Below are 18,176 nucleotides of genomic sequence, written 5' to 3'. Positions count from 1 at the left end.
AAAGCATCCGTGAAGCATCCATGAAGCATCCACGTGAATCCACAGAGCATCTGCGATTTTTAGGTGCCTAGTCACTTAAGTGACACAATGTAACATGTGTTTTTTTGGTTTTTTAAATTATATTGTCTCTTTTTTGCCCCAAAACCCTAACACGGCCCTAGTATAGGCTATTCATTGCTCATTCCTCTCATCTTCTTTGCAGCTGGGCTCTCTTGTCATTTGGTTCAAATGAACTTGCAAGTGTTGCAGCTGAAGGAGATGATGAGAATGTAGATTTTTTTGAGAATCCTTATGATTTTGATTGACTGAATTTGATTTGTGAATCTTGAGCCTCAACTCTTGATTGATCAACATCGAACCATGAACTATGTTTTGGTTTTGTAATTCGAATTGCATTGGAATCTTGAACTTGAGTAATTTATTGATTAGACATTACTGTTATTTCAATTCGAATATGCTAATTGCTATGGAATGGTTTATTTTTGTATATTTCTTGCATTTCTTTGCATACATAAATTATAGTTTATATATATATGGATGTACCCAAATACATCCAAAATCCCCCCCAAAAAAAATCCACGCATCCGCGCATCAACACCCCACACCCACATCAGCATCAAAACCAGCATCGGTAACTTAGCATTATTCAGCAACGTTTATATTATTATTCAAAATTCTAATGTGATTGAATAAGATGTTCCTTACACAATTACTAGAAATTGGCTGTTAATATTTGTTTGTTTGCATTCTTGACAAGAAATGAAGAACAAACCATGTCAAAATGCGAAAGAAAATGTAGAAAAAAATGAACAAGGCAAATTTACCATCAAGAAACTGAATTGGGAAAAATTGTAGAAGAGTGAGGAAATTCCTCCTCTTGCCACTATGTCCATGACCTATCTTCCGCTGAAATTAATAAATCCTGTGATATATATTGGAACACCAACATGATGATATGTCAAAACAATTGAATATGAAACCCACATTTTAGAAGCTCTAATAATCGTTGTTTGATCCTGTCATCTACATTCTGCATTTGACGAGATGTTCATATAACCAAAGAGGGTAGCTAGTACATCATGTAATGTGTTTAAAAACACCTTTTAGCTTGTGCAACTCCATTGCTGAAAATTGATCTTCTTTTCACTGTCCTAGGGTTTTGGTATTTAGAAATTGAAGAACTAGCTTGTTGTATAGTCAATACAGCAACTTGGAAGAAAGGAAACAGTCTAGAATTGCAAAATAGAAGACAAAATACTAGAAGAAAAATATGAAAGGATGCTTCTGGTACTCCTCTAACACTACTATTGCTCCTGGAAAACCTTACATTGGTGTCAAAAAACCCTTCATGGAACTGCAATCAGAAGAAAGGAACCTTGCCTGTTGCAGATGAATTTTTTTGAGTTTGTGTCATGATCCCTTTTTACAAGTTAAAGAATTAATTCAAGACCTGTAGCCTATTTTATTTTTGGTAGGTTGACAGATAAAATAAGTGAAATAATAATATTTTAAGTGGGCCAGTTGGTACACAAAATTGTTGGTTGACTTCCTATGGGCTTGCATACTCGATACTGAGAAACTCAACACAATTTTGGTCAACAAAGAAGGCTGAATCTTTGTTTGTTCAACCTCCACACTTTAGGCTCTGCAAAACCTAGGTGGTTGTACCTTTGATTTAATAAAGAGAATGGTGAATAGAGATGCAGACTTAATGATGCTTTTGAGTTGGCAAAAGTTTTCTCAACGAGAAATCGATTATAACAGTGAATGTATGTAAAGTACAAAGGGGTAATTAAACAAAATGTGTAAATTTGTAGTATAGCACATGAAAGTGGGTTGATACCGATTATTTACCCTCCACAAAGCCGTTCTCAATTTTCGAATTACAAATATGACCAGAGCCTTCCTAATTGGAGAAGAGAGTCAACTTTGATAATTACTGAATGTATCTTATGTTTTGGAGGTGGGAACGCCACCATCAACTAATAAATACACAAACTGAGAACAATCCACAAACCCTAGATAATTGAAATTAACTTCAAAATGAAGACCAATTATGCAAAATCATAAGCATATGAGTTTTGTTTTCAAAGGTTTGCCCCAATTCTGCCTTGTAAACAGTGTGAATCCAATGAAGACTTGAGTTCAGTAAAATCAACAACCAATTCCCTATCTTTTGAAGAAGAACATGGTATATTTTACTAATTCAGAAAAAGAGTACAACTGGGCTGTAACAAGTTGCAGTATCTACACCGCTATACATGCCTATATCTTCAAAATTTCTTTGAGTATTCTTTTTTATGTATTTGTATATATTGCTGTATATTTATAAGGCCTTGCTACCCTTTCTTATAGAAGCCAAAAGGGTGCAAAAAAGCTTCAGGCCTTTTCATCCTAATTGACTGCAACTTGTTACGAATTGATTACAGTTAAAAAGAAAACAAAAGAGAATCACAATTCTCGCATCATGTTGAGAATTTCCTCTTGGCGCAAGGCAACTTCTTCGTCTGAAACTCCAGCTAGCATGTTCAAGGCTTCCCCTTTTTCTTCCTTTATCAGAATTTCATGGGAGTCACTTTGATACCAGGCATATGTTGTATGCAAATCCCACGCAACTGTGTACATGCTCTTGATGATGTCAAACTGATCCTCTTGGGCTGGTGTTAATCTAGGCTACATGACTAGGCGTGGCACTTCATTTTCATCACGTGATTGCACTGGCAGCCCCATAGCTTTTGTCCTGCAAAACAAACACAAAAAAATGCAAAAGAATGTTTTTTCAAAAAAGAAGAAACCAACCAAATGTCCTTATAACCATGAGCGAGGCAGAGCGCACAAAATGATCATATTTTCTTCAAATTTTTAGCATGTGCCACCTTAAATCCAATGTCATATTGAAACAAGCTGGGCGAATCGAATAAATCCTTGACATAACTTTTTCTGCCACTCCATTAATGAAATTAATGTCTCTATGATTTTCAAAATTACAGACTGTCAGAGAATCAACAACATCAAAATCGTGAAATTGATCATCAAGAATGTCTCCTTTCTTGAAGTCGTGAAATCGGACTACAGCTTTGAACCTAGTCCTGAAATCGGAGAGCAACACTTTCCCATATTCTGTAATTGCAAAATCGGAACCCTGCTCAATGCCATGTGTAATGTCCCCTTTTTTTAGGACATTAAAAACTGATAGGCCAATCCAATATATGACCTTTGAGGACTTAATACATAATTATCAAGTCAATTTTAATTAAAGTATAGTGAATAAGAGATGAGTGGCATGAGGGATAGGGACAAGAATACAAAAGCTGAAGTGTCACAGGTTGGGTCTTTAAAAGGAAGAGAAGAAGCTGATTTCTATATGCTTGGTTTATAATTCAAATTTCAGTTTCTCTCTTGAGAGAGTTATTTGGAAAGCTTTAGCTTTCATCCAGCTTGAGGACGTAAACTCTCATGCCAGTAGATAGTGGATGCAAACCCATTGTTTGTAGAGACGTCACACCAATTGTCTCACATATGCTTACATGTTCTTTTCTTAGTATTCCAATCTGACTGTAAAATTGTGTTTAAGATGAGATTTGTGAATGCTAGTTATTCTATTGCTGATGTATAATGCAGTAACATATTCTAAGGTATTTTATGAGAATACTGGTTTATATTGTGGTTTGTAATGCATCTTCATATGTTTATGTTTTGAAATTTATTTTGAGATAAAATCGGACAAATATCCATTGGTATATTACAGTGGTATCAGAGCTGATTTTCTTGCTAGCTTGTGAAGCTATAACAGAGACAAATTTTTATAAGGATTTATCAGACACATTTTAAGCTAAGAGGAAATATTTGGAGTTTACGAGATTGAATTCTGGGCATACATTTGTTAGGGTCCTTTTACTTAGAATACTGGAGAACCATTACAAATGGTGCCGACAGAGATTGGGTAATGGTTTTTTGGATTGAATTTTACCAAGCCTTAACCATTGTGGAAAATAATAGATTTATATTGTGGTGAAATACCAAACCAAGACCACAATCAAGAAACAAATCCTTGAAAAGAAGTTTTTTATTGTTGGGGATTTGTGTGCAGTCATCAAGCTTGAAAGAATAGAATCACAGTGAAGTTGATAGTTGCCGGAATTCTAAGATCCATCAATAATATACAGGTAGAGATTATCAAAAACCAATAATAGTGTGAACCATCTCCAAATTATAATATTTAACCAACTTAGCAAAATGGGCTAATAGTGATGGTTTTGACAAAAAGAACTTGGAAATAGCCATCGCATAATCTTAGAATGACTTGAATGAGTTTTGGAAACATTAGAAACCAGGACCAAGCTTCCTTTAGGTTGTGGATGAGCGACTATAGGTCCTTTTCTTTGCGTGAGTAGTTATGGGTGGGCGTTTCACTTTTTTGACAACCACAATCATTCCTTGAGTAGATGTGTATGCCATTACTTTGCAATCCTTGATGGTCTCGCTATAGAATTTCTTGGCCGTTTTTCCATTGCACTCACTATTTAAGTATTTAGGCTTCATCGCAATGCATATAGCAGAAGAAGGTTACCTTGGATTTACCGTGAAATTCAATTGACGGTTTGAAATGTCCAAAGAATCGTAACCAGCCACGTCCTCACCATTGTTGGAGATTAAGGAAATAGAATAACATTTGTGGTCTTGAATGCCAACTACCATTACAAGAAAAATAAATTCTCTATTATTCGTAATCAGTTATATCCGTCGTCTGAATATTTGGCAGGAGAGGAGAAACGTTGGGATAAAATTCCTAACGATAGTGTGTTGCCTACGCATTCGAAATATTATCCATGCCACCCGACTCATTTAATGGCACAAATTTGTGTGGACTCTTTCCGCAATGGAAAATAAATAACCGACCTGTTGTTTTAACGACAATAGCCAGTGTTGCAGTTTGCTATTCTGAGGTGTTACGTTAAACTATAAGTGGCACAGCGAAATTTTGGAGAGAAAAATTGTTATTGACGGAGCAGTTTCGTGGAAGCAGTTACCAGTTGATGGGAATAAAAGTCAGTGAAGAAAGAATGAAGCTTGATTGGTGACTATTGTAGTACGTACAAGTAACAAGAGAGCCATAAGAATGATCAGAAAATCTGACAATAAGTGCTGTGAGATTCTCCTTTGAACATTCAAGTGGCTAGACTTGAGAAGCATCATCTATTGCCAGAGTTTGCTATTTCGAAACTAAGAACCATTTATATGGTGAAGTCAGGTGAATCTAAGTGGCGTCGCTTACACAAGTTCAACAAATTAACAGATTCAACACGGCTTGGAGAAGAGTGTAGAGTAAGGTGAAAATATTGATGTAAACGGTAATTGAATAATTTGTAATAGTGGAAGCTTTGAATAATCTATTTGAAGTTATGGAAGATTTTCAATTCTAGACGTATCTAAGATAATTTCTCCATTGCCATGAAAAGCTACAGGGGCATCATTCAGGGAGTACGAAAATAGATGATCACTGGAGACGTGCATTCCATGGTTTTAGTTTTTTGTAGAAGCAAAACTTTTCGAGTCATTTTTCAAATAAGAGGAGTGATTAAAATATTTTTGTCTGTTTACAACATTTTCTTAAAGTTGCGAATAGAAGGAATTGTTGTAAGGTGAATGCTATAGAACTCCCTTTAGAGTGTGGAATACTCAACATCATAAGAAAGGCCAAAAATTATAATTACTTTTGAAGAAAAATGTGCGATTGTCGTTGAAACAGGGATTATCATGTAAAAGTCTTTTCATAGTTTGCAATCTGTGCGTTGTTATAATGGTCGTCTCTGTGAACACTATTCATATTTGTTAAGGACAGTTTTGACAAAAATTAGAGGACGAGCCCCCGGTTGTGTAGCCACAACATATAGCATTTTTTGCGTTGCGGCTAGTCAGTTGAGACTTTAACCAAAATTATTAGAGACCTACCTGTTGAGTAGACTCTATAAACTCATTAGATACCATCCACAAGGAATCGGAGGTGATAGAAATGTATTTGACCAGAGTTGAGCAGGCAGATTGTAATCTCCTGAATTGGGCATTACAACCTACATTGGTACGCTTGGTCCAAATTGAGTTAATGGAATATCCACATAAAGATGTGAGGCTTGTAGTTGCTTTATGTCTCAACAAGATTATGCGAATAACAACCCTTATAGAAGCCTATAACGATGATGTGTTGAGGAAAGTTCTGCAATTGATTGTGGGAAACTTAGAGGGATTACATGATGACAAAGATCCTTCTTTTGCCAAGAAAGTTAAGATTTTATATATTATGGCGAAGAAGAGAACCATTTATATTATGATTGATCTTGAATGCAACAATTTAATTCTTCAGCTGTTAGAATGCTTCTTGTTTGAAATTGGGAAGCACCATTCAGGAAACGTTAAGACTTGCATGCGCACTGTTATATCCTCAATTTTTGATGCAAATGTTAAAATCTGCAAGATGTTGCAGACAACCTTGTTAGCTTTTTGGAGGAGGGAACATAAATATTGTGAAGGATTGTTCAAATTGATGCTCTCGTCTGCAGCCTTCGAGCTTGTGGAGGAAGTAATTAAGCATAGAATCAACAAATTTCAAGATCGCATGATAGATAGTGAGCTGATCTCCATGGGTTTACCAATTAAAGGGAATCCTATGAGACTTTATGGTAATTATAATAGTGAGGATGAAGGTAAAGTAATTTAGACCAGCGATGGGAAGAATATGGATAATGAAAATACAAGTTTCTACGTCGGTGATTTGGAAGTTAGCCTTGACAAACATGTTGATGAGGTTGGTTCTACTCAAAGTAAGAGCATGTTGAAATCTTTGAATGAGGAATGTTTGCATAAGAATGATGTAACGGCAGCAGCTTTGCCTTTGCATTCAGATCAAAGGAGCAAGGAAATTAAGGCTTATGATTATATTCTTGAGAGGTGTGATGAATCATGTGTTTCTTATACACATGATATAAATTTAGAGGAACAATCCAAGATGACACTGCAAGAGGATGAGTTGTATCAACATGCCAATAATTAGATGCATGCCTTAAAGAACCAATTGAAAGTTAGTGGACATGGTGGTGGCATTTTTGATACGTTATGACAATACTCACAAGACGATTGAGGATCTCCGTTGAAAGGCTCAAAGGGGAGTGGAAGGAGATTTACTTGTTGCTGACTTGCAAGTAGTCGAAACAACCCTTGGATCTATGAAATTAGATTATTTAAGTTTGCTTTCCGACAGGGATTATATCCTTAAGGTTGCTGGAATATATGCTGATCAATTGAGTAAAGGAAATAATGAGATTGTGGAGCTCAGCAGGGAACTTAAGGATACTCATGAGGCATTGGTTGATACACATGTTGTTCTTCATGAAGCTGAAAATCAGGGTAGGGTCACAAATTAGACTAGGGAACATGAGAGTAAAGAGAGGCAAGAGTTTTTCCAAGAAGTAATTAATGAACTAGATAACATTCAACAGACTTATGACTTAGATAGTTGTCACAAGAGACTAAGTACCAAATTTTCAGATCACATTCAACTAGTAGACAACCCCTTGTTTGAAGTAGATGTTGATTGGATAATGGAGAATCCGCTATTCGAGTTTGATGATGGCATACTCATAGACATTGGTTAGGAGTTTCAGATTGATATTTGTTGCAACCAAGAGGTTTCTGCCTTGACAGAGGGACATAACGCTGATTACAAATCAGCCTTGGATAGAGATGTGGCGAGCAATATAGCTAGAGTGCATACAGTGAGAGGAGCAACGTTGTGACAATTGAGCAGTTGGGATATTCCACTCATTATGGGCACAAAGTAACAAGATATTACGTACAATTGGGAAGGTGGATGGCCCTTTTGTTTGTGGGATCTAGGAGGAACATTCCCATGGTTCATAATGTTTCCAGGAGTTGGGTGGCACGCAGTTGAGTTCCCACGATTATTTGACCATAGTGGTGCTTATGATCTCAATTGGAGTAAGATTCTCAGTTGGATTGAGGATCTTCTTGTATATGATGGTAGTATACGATAGGTTGATCTGATTGAACATGCACATGGGTTGGTTGGGGTCTTGGCATTAACACGTTTGATGTATTGTTATCAAGGGAAGACGGTGAATGGCTTTGCAGTTATTAGTCCTTTGTTCATATCACAGTAGCACAATGGATTGTCAAAGTATTATTCATGATGTTGATATGGGACCCAAGTATCATGGTCGCATGCTTGCAGTTGTTTGAGGGCAAACAATCTCGAGAGGGGAGGATTGTAATGTCCCCCTTTTCTAGGACATTAAAAACTGATAGGCCAATCCAATATATGACCTTTGAGGACTTAATACAAAATTATTAATTCAATTTTAATTAAAGGAGAGTGAATAAGAAATGAGTGGCATGAGGGACAAGGACAAGAATACAAAAGCTAAATTGTCATAGGTTGGGTCTTTAAAAGGCGGAGAAGAAGCTCATTTCTATATGCTTGGTTTATAATTCAGGTTTCAGTTTCTCTCTTGAGAGATTTATTTGGAAAGCTTCAACTTTCATCTAGCTTGAGGACGTAAACCCTTGTGCCAGTAGACAGTGGACACAAACCCATTGTGCAGAGATGTTACATCAGGTGTCTCACATGTGCTTACATGTTCTTTTCTTAGTATTCCAATTTGACTGTAAAATTGTGTTTAAGATGGGATTTGTGAATGCTAGCTATTGTATTGCTTATGTATAATGTAGTAACATATTCTAAAGTATTTTATGAGAGTCTACTGGTTTATATTGTGGTTTATGATACATCTTCATATGTTTATGTTCTAAAAACTATTTTGAGATAAAATCGGACAAATATCCATTGGGATATTACACCATGTTTCAAAATTGTGAAATTCAGTTAAAACACTCGAATTTTGAGGTTCCATTAGTGGCTCTTTCCGGGCATGTATATTCCTCTGGGATATGGCGAGAATCTAGCTATCTTTGGGACAAAAATCACAAAAAGAAAAAACATAAAACATAAAATATAAAACATTAGCCTTATTCTACCAATAATAAACAATAATAGCATAATTATTTAAGAGAAAAGGGGTTTAAGGTATTGTCCATGAACAAGAAATTCTAATATGTGTCCATCTGTCTCTTGAAGAAGAAAGGAATGCTCTCCAACTTTATGAGATATAATATAAGGCCCTAACCATAAAGGATCAAATTTACCATGCTTCCCTTTATCTTGGTCCTTAAGATTCCATTTTAACACCCAGTCTCCCACATTATAAATTCTCTCTGTGGCCTTTTTGTCATGCAAATATTTCATGCCTTTTTGCCTTTTGATGTTGTGCTCCAATGCTGATCTTCTCTTCTCATCCAATTCTACAAGAGTAGCGATTCTTTCATCCATAAAATAAATATCCTCAAGTTGCTCGACTTTGATGAATCTATTCACTGATAATAAATTGTTTTAAGGAATTCTTGCTTCTTAACCATATACAATTTTAAAAGGTGATAATCTAGTTGACTTTTTTCTTATTATCCTATTGGCCCATACAGCCAAGTGCAATTTTGAATCCCAAACTCTCTTGTTATCCAACATCCTTTTTATAATTTTAAGAATATTTTTATTACTTGACTTAGCTTGACCATTTCCCTGTGGATGGTAAGGGTATGAATATGACACTATTATCCCATACTTTGTGCAAAAGTTTGCGAATTCCTCTGATCTAAAACACATCATATTGTCAACAATAAGCTTTTTAGGAACACCAAATCTTGTCAATATATTATTCATCGAAAAATCCGTAACAACAGTACTAGTGGATCGCCTAGTTGGGATGGCTTCAATCCATTTGGTAAAATAATCCGTAGCAACCTGAATCCAACTGAATCCACTGCTTGACTTTTTGGTGATTTCTCTTATGAAATCTACTCCGCACATCTGAAATGGTTCCTGTACTTGTAATGTTCTAAGGGGAAAAGCTCCATCATACTTCAATTTACCTGAAAACTTTTGACAGGCTTCACATTTTCTCTCATAATCACAACAGTCTCTGAAGAGATGAGGCCAATAATACCCTGTCCTTAGAATTTTGTTTGCAGTAGTCCAAGGACAGAAATATCCTCCACAAACTCCATGCAATTGTTTTAAAATAATGGCTGCCTGGTGAGTGTCAAGACAAAAATGTAATATGCCATCTCTATTTTTCAAATATTATTTTTCCAATATAAATCTCCTTCAATAAGAACATATTTTGCTGCATGCAATTTAACTGTCGTTTTCTGGTTTTCAATCCAATTGTTATGACATTTCATGGTTCTTAAATAGTAGACAATATTTGTATTTCAAGGGCACTTCTCTACACTTTGGCATAATCTTCTTCCACTTGATTAATTTGTGATGCCTCCAGATTAGCATCTGCCATGAGCTTTGCCAATCCTTGACCTTGAACCAATTTAGTTATTTGAATGTCAATGTTGAATTCTTGAATCCAATTAATCCATCGGCATCTTCTTCCAGTAGTTTTAGTCAGTTTGAATATATCCTTGATTGCTGCATTGGGAACATAAGCCACAACACTAGTACCTACCAAATATTGATAGAAGGCCTTCACAGCTTTAACCAGAGCATAAACTTGCTTCTCATTTATATCATAATTCAACTCAAAATTTTGCAAGCTCCTGCTAAAGAAAGCAATAGGTTGTTCACACCCTTCTTCATTCTTCTGGAGGATAACAAGAAATTGTATGATAAGATGCAAAGGAAAAAACTTAAAAAGGTTTACTGAAATCTGGGGCTTTAAGGATAGGTGCTTCTTTTATAAGTCTTTTTATGTCCACAAAGGCTTGCAAAGCCTCATCATCCCAAACTAGGTCAACGCCCTTTTTGAGTATTCTTGACATAGGCTTAATGATTTCAGCAAAATTAGATACAAATCTTCTAACAAAGTTGATTTGACCAAAAAATGCTTGAATTGCTTTGATTGTCTTCGGAATCTTTATATTGTCAATAGCCTTCACTTTATCAGGGTCTATTCTAACCCCTTCTTTAGAGGCTATTTGACCCAATAATTTTCCTTCTGTTATTCCAAATTGACACTTCTTTCGGTTGAGAGATATTTCGCATTCAAGAGCTCTTTTAAAGATTTTTTCCAAGTGATTACAACGATCTTCTAATTTCTTTGAATAAGCTGTCAAATCACCCTGATAAATAGCCAAAATGTGATCAATTAGACCATCAAATGCAACATCCATGGCCCTCTAGAAGGTTGCTCTTGCATTAGTTAGGCCAAAAGGCATCCTGGCATACACATATGTACCCCATGGAGTAGTAAATGTTGTTTTGTACTGCTTAGTCTCTTTAACTTTTACTTGATTATAACCAGAAAAACCATCCATCATAGATAACAATTCATTTCCTGTAACCTTTTGTAATAGAGCTTCCATATTCAGAAATGGATAATTATCCTTTAATGAAGATATATTTAAGTTCCTAAAATCATCACATAATCTTATATCACTGTTCTTTTTTCTGACTAGAACCAAGTTTGAGACCCATGTAGAGTATCTGATTGGTTTTATTATGCTAGCATCCCTCATTTTAATTAGTTCTTCTTTCATTTTAGGTGCTATCATTGAATTTATTAGACACTGCTTTTTCTTGAATGGTTTTGCATCTGGCTTTAGAAGAATTTCATGCTGAAAGATATCCTTTTTATAAGCTTTAAGATCATCAAATGACCAAAAAAAGACATGTCTATATTTTCTTAGTAAGGAAATCAAATATGATCTTATTTTTTTAGATAACTTCTTACCAAAATACACTTCTCTTGGTGAACATTCATTTCCCAAGTTAATCTTCTCAACTTGCTCTTCCATTATGGAAGGGGTATGTGTCTTGAGCATTTCATGCTCATTGAATACTCTTTCTAAAGTGACCAATCCTTTAGGTATTTCGTTGGACTTAAGCTGAACTATCTTCTCGCCCAAAATGGTGTCTTTTCCATCCCGACTTTCCACTAACCCATTCCAATCAATTTCAATATCTTGATAATTCTCCTGGCATGTTAAAAATTTGAACAAGTCCTTGTCATCTTCAAAATCATGCCAATTACAAATATTGTCTGGTACAAATTGCTTGTTTTTTTTATTTCCACTTGAACTATATCTTGTAATGGTGTGTCAGTTTGTCTCACAGCTATGTTAGCCATCAAATCAGCAAGAGAATTATCATTCCTATCTATCCAAGTGATTGAAAAGGCATCAAAATATTCAATTAAATCCCATACATAATTCCTATATTTTTTAGTCTAGAACATTTGGTCGCAAATTTATTTCTTATTTGGTATACAATTAATTCAGAATCACCAAACACTACTAGCAATCTGATTTTATGATGTTTAGCAATGTTGGTCCCTAGGATTAAAGCTTTATATTCAATAACATTATTGGTACATTCAAAATTTAGCAAGAATGCATACCTGAAAGTTTTACTTGAAGGGATGTCAAAACTATTCTAGTGCCACTTGCTTCTTTACTACATGCTCCATCAAAATGCAAACACCATATTCCTTTATTTTCTTCCTACATAAGAACGCTAGAATTCCTTGCACTCTGGATAGGTTTGTTAGCGCTTATTTGAAAGTTGTCTATATCCATCTGACAAAAGTTAATTTTTATGTCAGGGTGAAAATTTTCAATGATGTATTCAAACCTAGGTTCTTTATCAATTCTTATGTTCTTACCATTTATAGGGATCGTTGCATAGGACAAATCCAATTGTATATTGTAATGGACACCCAGGAATGCCCAAAAGCTGAACCAACTGCTGAAATTATATTAATTCTAAAAATGCTGCAATCAAGTACAAAGAGATGTATTCCAAAGGTCAAACCCTAAGGGAATGACATCTAGAATGTTACAACAGAGAATGAACGTCCTCTATTGCCAAAAAAGGAGTGTGATTCACACATCCAAGCTCTTATCAAATGCAAGTTATAATCATCCGATACAATAATCCGATCATCAGGAATGAGACTTTCAGCCCTATTTATCCTTTTCTTCATCCTTCTGGAAGGAACTAAAATATTAATTAATTGCAAGAGTTAGAAGCTTCTCCTTCTAATAATTAATGCATACCCTAGAAATTCCTCCCTGGCAATAATTAATTAAATCACGAGAGGCTTCCGTGCTTCCAATAATTAATACATACCTTAGAAGCTACTCCCTTGTAATAACTAAATTAATTAAATACAAAGTCACCTTTAAATTGAATGACTTTATAAAAAATTAATTCAATTTCTTCTTATCCTCCACTTAGACTTTGGAGAACGTGAAGGCCAAAAGATGGGATCATTACAAATCCGCCCTCCTTGAAATTGCTTGTCCTCAAGCAATTAAGTAACAGAATGGACTCCAACCTCCACCTGAATCCCAATATGTGATATCCATATGGAAGTTAAACCAACTGCAAACCCGCATCATCAGGACCAACCCCTGTAGCCTAGCATTCAAAACTTGTGCTGATGAAGTCAGAATGTCACCATAAGGAAACTCCATAGAAGATCTATGAAATCTCTTCTTCCCAACTGCTGCAACACAAAACTGAATCTTTGTAGATGGTAAAAACAAAGCCCAACTCCACTCAGGAGAGTGATCAATATCAACCTCAAACATCAAATTGTCATAAGACAATGTGGCATCCATGTTGAACATAGTACTATCGCAGAAGTGAATATCAACACTTTGTTGATCGATAGTATAATATGACTCTGTCACTATATTTCTCACCTCATTAGCAATAACAAGTATACTATCACCAGAGCACACATCTACAACTGCATGCATACTGCCGAACTCCTCGTTGGATGGTTCAACTGACATAGAAGTGGCTGTTGATATGATAGTATCCTCATGTTCTCCTAATCCCACTATTACTACAGCACCATCTTCTGACAAAGCTTCATATGTGGTCTCTTGACTTTGCACGCATGTCTCTACTGATTCTGCTGAAACAACCATATCACCAACATCATAAATGGGTGGCTCTGTATGTGTCTCGATCCCACCTGAGGAAACAACTTCTTTTTGCACTGGAGCAACATACAGATTGTCAATATTGATGCCCATCTGTCTAGCCATAAGTTGCAACATCATATCCATTTGCCTGTTATGCTCCTCTAATGAACTCAGTAACCTAAGCATTGCATTTTCTTGATCTGGACTAGTATACATTTTGTCAAACTCTTTCCGTTTATCTCGTTGTTCCAAATTCCCTATAAGAAATCCACAGTATGGCAGGACTAATAGCTCTGATACCACTGTAATGGACACCTAGGAATGCCCAAAAGCTGAACCAACTGCTGAAATTATATTAATTCTAAAAATGCTGCAATCAAGTGCAAAGAGATGTATTCCAAAGGCCAAACCCTAGGGGAATGACGTCTAAAATGTTACAACAGAGAATGAACGTCCTCTATTGCCAAAAAAGGAGTGTGATTCACACATCCAAGCTCTTATCAAATGCAAGTTATAATCATCCGATACAATAATCCGATCATCAGCAATGAGACTTTCAGCCCTATTTATTCTTTTCTTCATCCTTCTGGAAGGAACTAAAACATTAATTAATTGCAAGAGCTAGAAGCTTCTCCTTCCAATAATTAATGCATACCCTAGAAATTCCTCCCTGGCAATAATTAATTAAATCACGAGAGGCTTCCGTGCTTCCAGTAATTAATACATACCCTAGAAGCTACTCCCTTGTAATAACTAAATTAATTAAATACAAAGTCACCTTTAAATTGAATGAATTTATAAAAAATTAATTTAATTTCTTCTTATCCTCCACTTAGAGTTTTGAGAACGTGAAGGCCAAAAGATGGGATCATTACATATATTCCCCCCAACCAGATGTGATCATTGTCTTGAGAGTAACATACCATAGGAGGCTAGGACATCAACCACAGTCATATCTGTCTTATATGAAACATCAGGACACGAGGGAAACTTGAAGTCAACATTTTTAACAACCCCAGTAATCGGGACAGATCTATTATCCATTGCGTAGCACTTCCCATAAGGTATGTCCACTTTTAATCCTAATTCAGTCATGACTTCAACAGGCATAATATTCATAGTTGCTCCTGAATCTATCATACAATTCCTGACTATCTTATTATTTATAAGGAGAGTCAAATAAAAGGAGTCAACTTGGGGGATAGTTTCATTGACATTGGTCCCTAAATAAATAACAGGTGTGATTCCCTCACTTTGATCCTTTTCATGGCTTTTATATAATATTCAAAATTTCCCTTCCATAGTCAGGAATTTTCACAATTTCTAAAAATGGGACAAAAACTTTTAGTTGATATAAAGCACTTGAAATAAAATAATTACTCACCTGCTGCTTACTTGGTGCCTGCTGATCCATATTTGAACCCTATTGTGAGATATTTTGAGGCAGCTTGTCTGATGAAATTCCTTTGCGTAAAAGGGTTTTGTCATATCTTTTGGGTTCTGGATTAATCATTCTATTCCTCAATCTGTAATTACTCTTAGCTTTCACAACTGCTGCAATTGTGAGAGCCTTTCTTTCTTCAATTGTCGTAGTTCTTCGGATCAGTTCTTTCTCATCTAAGAGAACTTGCTGAGAACATTGGTGTCTTATTCTTCTTGCATCAACATCAGACACATATTCAACTTTCAAGGAATCTTCACCCCAAAAGGGTTTTGCGGATAATGCATTTATTTGTGGTTCACATCTAGAATGAAAGTCACCATAAAAAACATTCTTAGCCACTAAGCATTGTTCAAGAGAATGTGGCATTCTACATGCTTCACACCACTAACCATTCTCAACATAATGATTAACTCTCTTGAGAGGATCAAGAATATCAGTGTTCTTGATAGGTTTACCATCTTTCCATGATGTTATATAAGGCATATCCAGCATTCTATATCTTTCTGGTTTGTTATAAGGTCTGTTGTGCTTCATTCCTTCATTCTTACTTTTCACTTGCAAATCCTTAATCATTCTTAAAAGCTTGTCAATTTTATCCTCTTCCTTATTTTTCTTAAGGGCCTTGGCATCAAATAACCTAGGGTCCTCCCTTTTTACAATCCTACCCGCAACTCTTCTATCATTTTCAATTGTCATGGCTACTTTAAAAGCTTCTTGCAGTGTGCTAGGTCTGTGTGATCTTATCTCATAGCGTGTCTTGCTTTCAAAGGCACTTAGATAAAAGTTTATGAGAAAAGAATCAATGAGCCTAATATCTTGGGGGATCCTGTGTAGGATTTTGTTGAACCTTTTGTTGAATTCAAAAACAATCTCAATATAGTTATTTTTTATACTCTTTAGTTCATGAGAAGCAAATGATGTATCAATGCAATTTCCAAATTGATTAAGAAACATGTCTATGAAATCCTGCCAACTTGTTATATATTTTTTAGGGAAACCTCTATACCATTCTGCAACATCATTGGTCAGAGATTGAACAAATAGTTTCATGAATACATCTTCATTATGTTCTTCTAATACCTCAATGGTATTTTTGAGATTTTAACATGCATTTCTGCAAACTGATCTTCTTCTCTGGAAAATTTTGGTATAGCAGTCCTCAAATCATTAGGTATGGGATTAGGAAATCCTACTATCCCTGTAAAATCTAATTGCTTATAACGTTCTATATTCATAGGGGCTCTCGCCCATTGGTTATTTTGATTAAAGTTGAGTCTCCTTGCATTTCTTATGTTATTATTCTGATTATTAATAGTATTGCCTCTCCAATTATCCCTAGCTCTATTCGTCTGATCCTTGTTTTGATTAACAAAATTATTCCTTTCTTCATTTTTATATAATGGATTTCTACATACAGTATTGAAAGGAGGAATCTTATTTCTATGAGTGTACTATCATGTTCCCAAATTTCAATGTTATAATTGAATAAAATTAATTAATTAATTAATTGTTCCCAAAATTTAAATAATATAATAAAAGGACCTTTAATTAGTTACTTTAATTAATTAAGACGGGGACCAAGTTAATAATATGTGTATTTGTGGTTCCGATTAATTTAGTATATCTCAGACCCATTTTTATTTAATTGTTCCATAGGTGTTCCATCGATTATCTTTGTACACCCTCGGAAAGGTTTTCCCTGATGGGTATTTAAGCACAGCTTGTAGGTAGTTGTTGGTATGTGATTTGATTAAATCTTCTCTACACTACGAATTCCCATTGGGATTCTCTATTGTTTGCCATTTCAGAAGTGAAAGACCTTTCCTATTTGGCTCTTCTGGTTTCGGTGGGATTCAATCCTCACCTTATTCCGTCGCCTGTAACACTTCACTCGGATCTGGCAAGTCGGAGCACTATCATATTGGCATATATTAATTGAAGGATTATTTGTGTTCAGTCAATATTATTGTGTCTGGATTAAATCTAAATATATTGTGTTTATGTATGAACGAGATTGCATTCATAGTTGATGTTTTAACACTTTTGGCTCAAGTACCTACTGTACAATTTTCTTTCAAACATTTTCGTACTGTAATTCTATGTACTGTACAACCTTCTAACTCCATCGTATGGCCTGGAGACATACTCCATCGTACGGCCTGCCATCAATTTTGTACAGCCAAGTTGGTAAGCAAACTCACCGTAAGGATTGTCCTCTACTTGCTGTATGGCCATTAGACCTCTTCCGTACGGCCATCCACCTGCTACACCATCTCTAGCATCCGTACATCCCTTGCTGCCTACCGTACGACCCACTTACCACCATGTATGACCAATTCCTTTCTACCCTACATACCGTATGACCTCCCAGTTATCGTACGACCTCTCTCTTCGTGACACACGATCTCCATAGCAAACCAATAAGACTTTGTATGGCCTATCTAGTCCTTCGTGTTGCATGTGGTCGATTGTACTCGAGCATTCTTCAGTCACACACTAGCACAAACCTATTACTAAGAGTTAGTCGGACATTGGAACATTAAAGTGGTATCAGAGCAATTCCCTTCGGGTCGAGATTCTCTTGGGATTGAGTTCTCCTTCGGATTGAGATTCCCTTCGGACTGAGTTTCCTTCCGGATCAAGTTTGCCTTTGGACCAAGATTCCTTTCAAATCAAGATACCCTTTAGGATGAAATCCTCTTTGGGCCGATATTGCATTTGG

At 35.7% G+C, this 18,176-nt stretch overlaps 1 protein-coding gene across 1 annotated transcript in view; it reads left to right on the top strand.

Annotated features, from left to right (window-relative positions):
* Positions 1-18,176, top strand: part of LOC149529867 (uncharacterized) — a 354,140-nt gene that overhangs the window by 36,027 nt on the left and 299,937 nt on the right. The gene's annotated exons all lie outside the window — the stretch shown is intronic.

Source organism: Cupressus sempervirens, chromosome 11 (genome assembly GCF_028749045.1).
Source record: "Cupressus sempervirens isolate cs-2001-9-10 chromosome 11, ASM2874904v1, whole genome shotgun sequence".
NCBI classification, from domain to species: domain Eukaryota; kingdom Viridiplantae; phylum Streptophyta; class Pinopsida; order Cupressales; family Cupressaceae; genus Cupressus; species Cupressus sempervirens.
The sequence above is the reverse complement of the archived record's forward strand: the minus strand, read 5'-3'. Positions and strand labels throughout refer to the sequence as shown.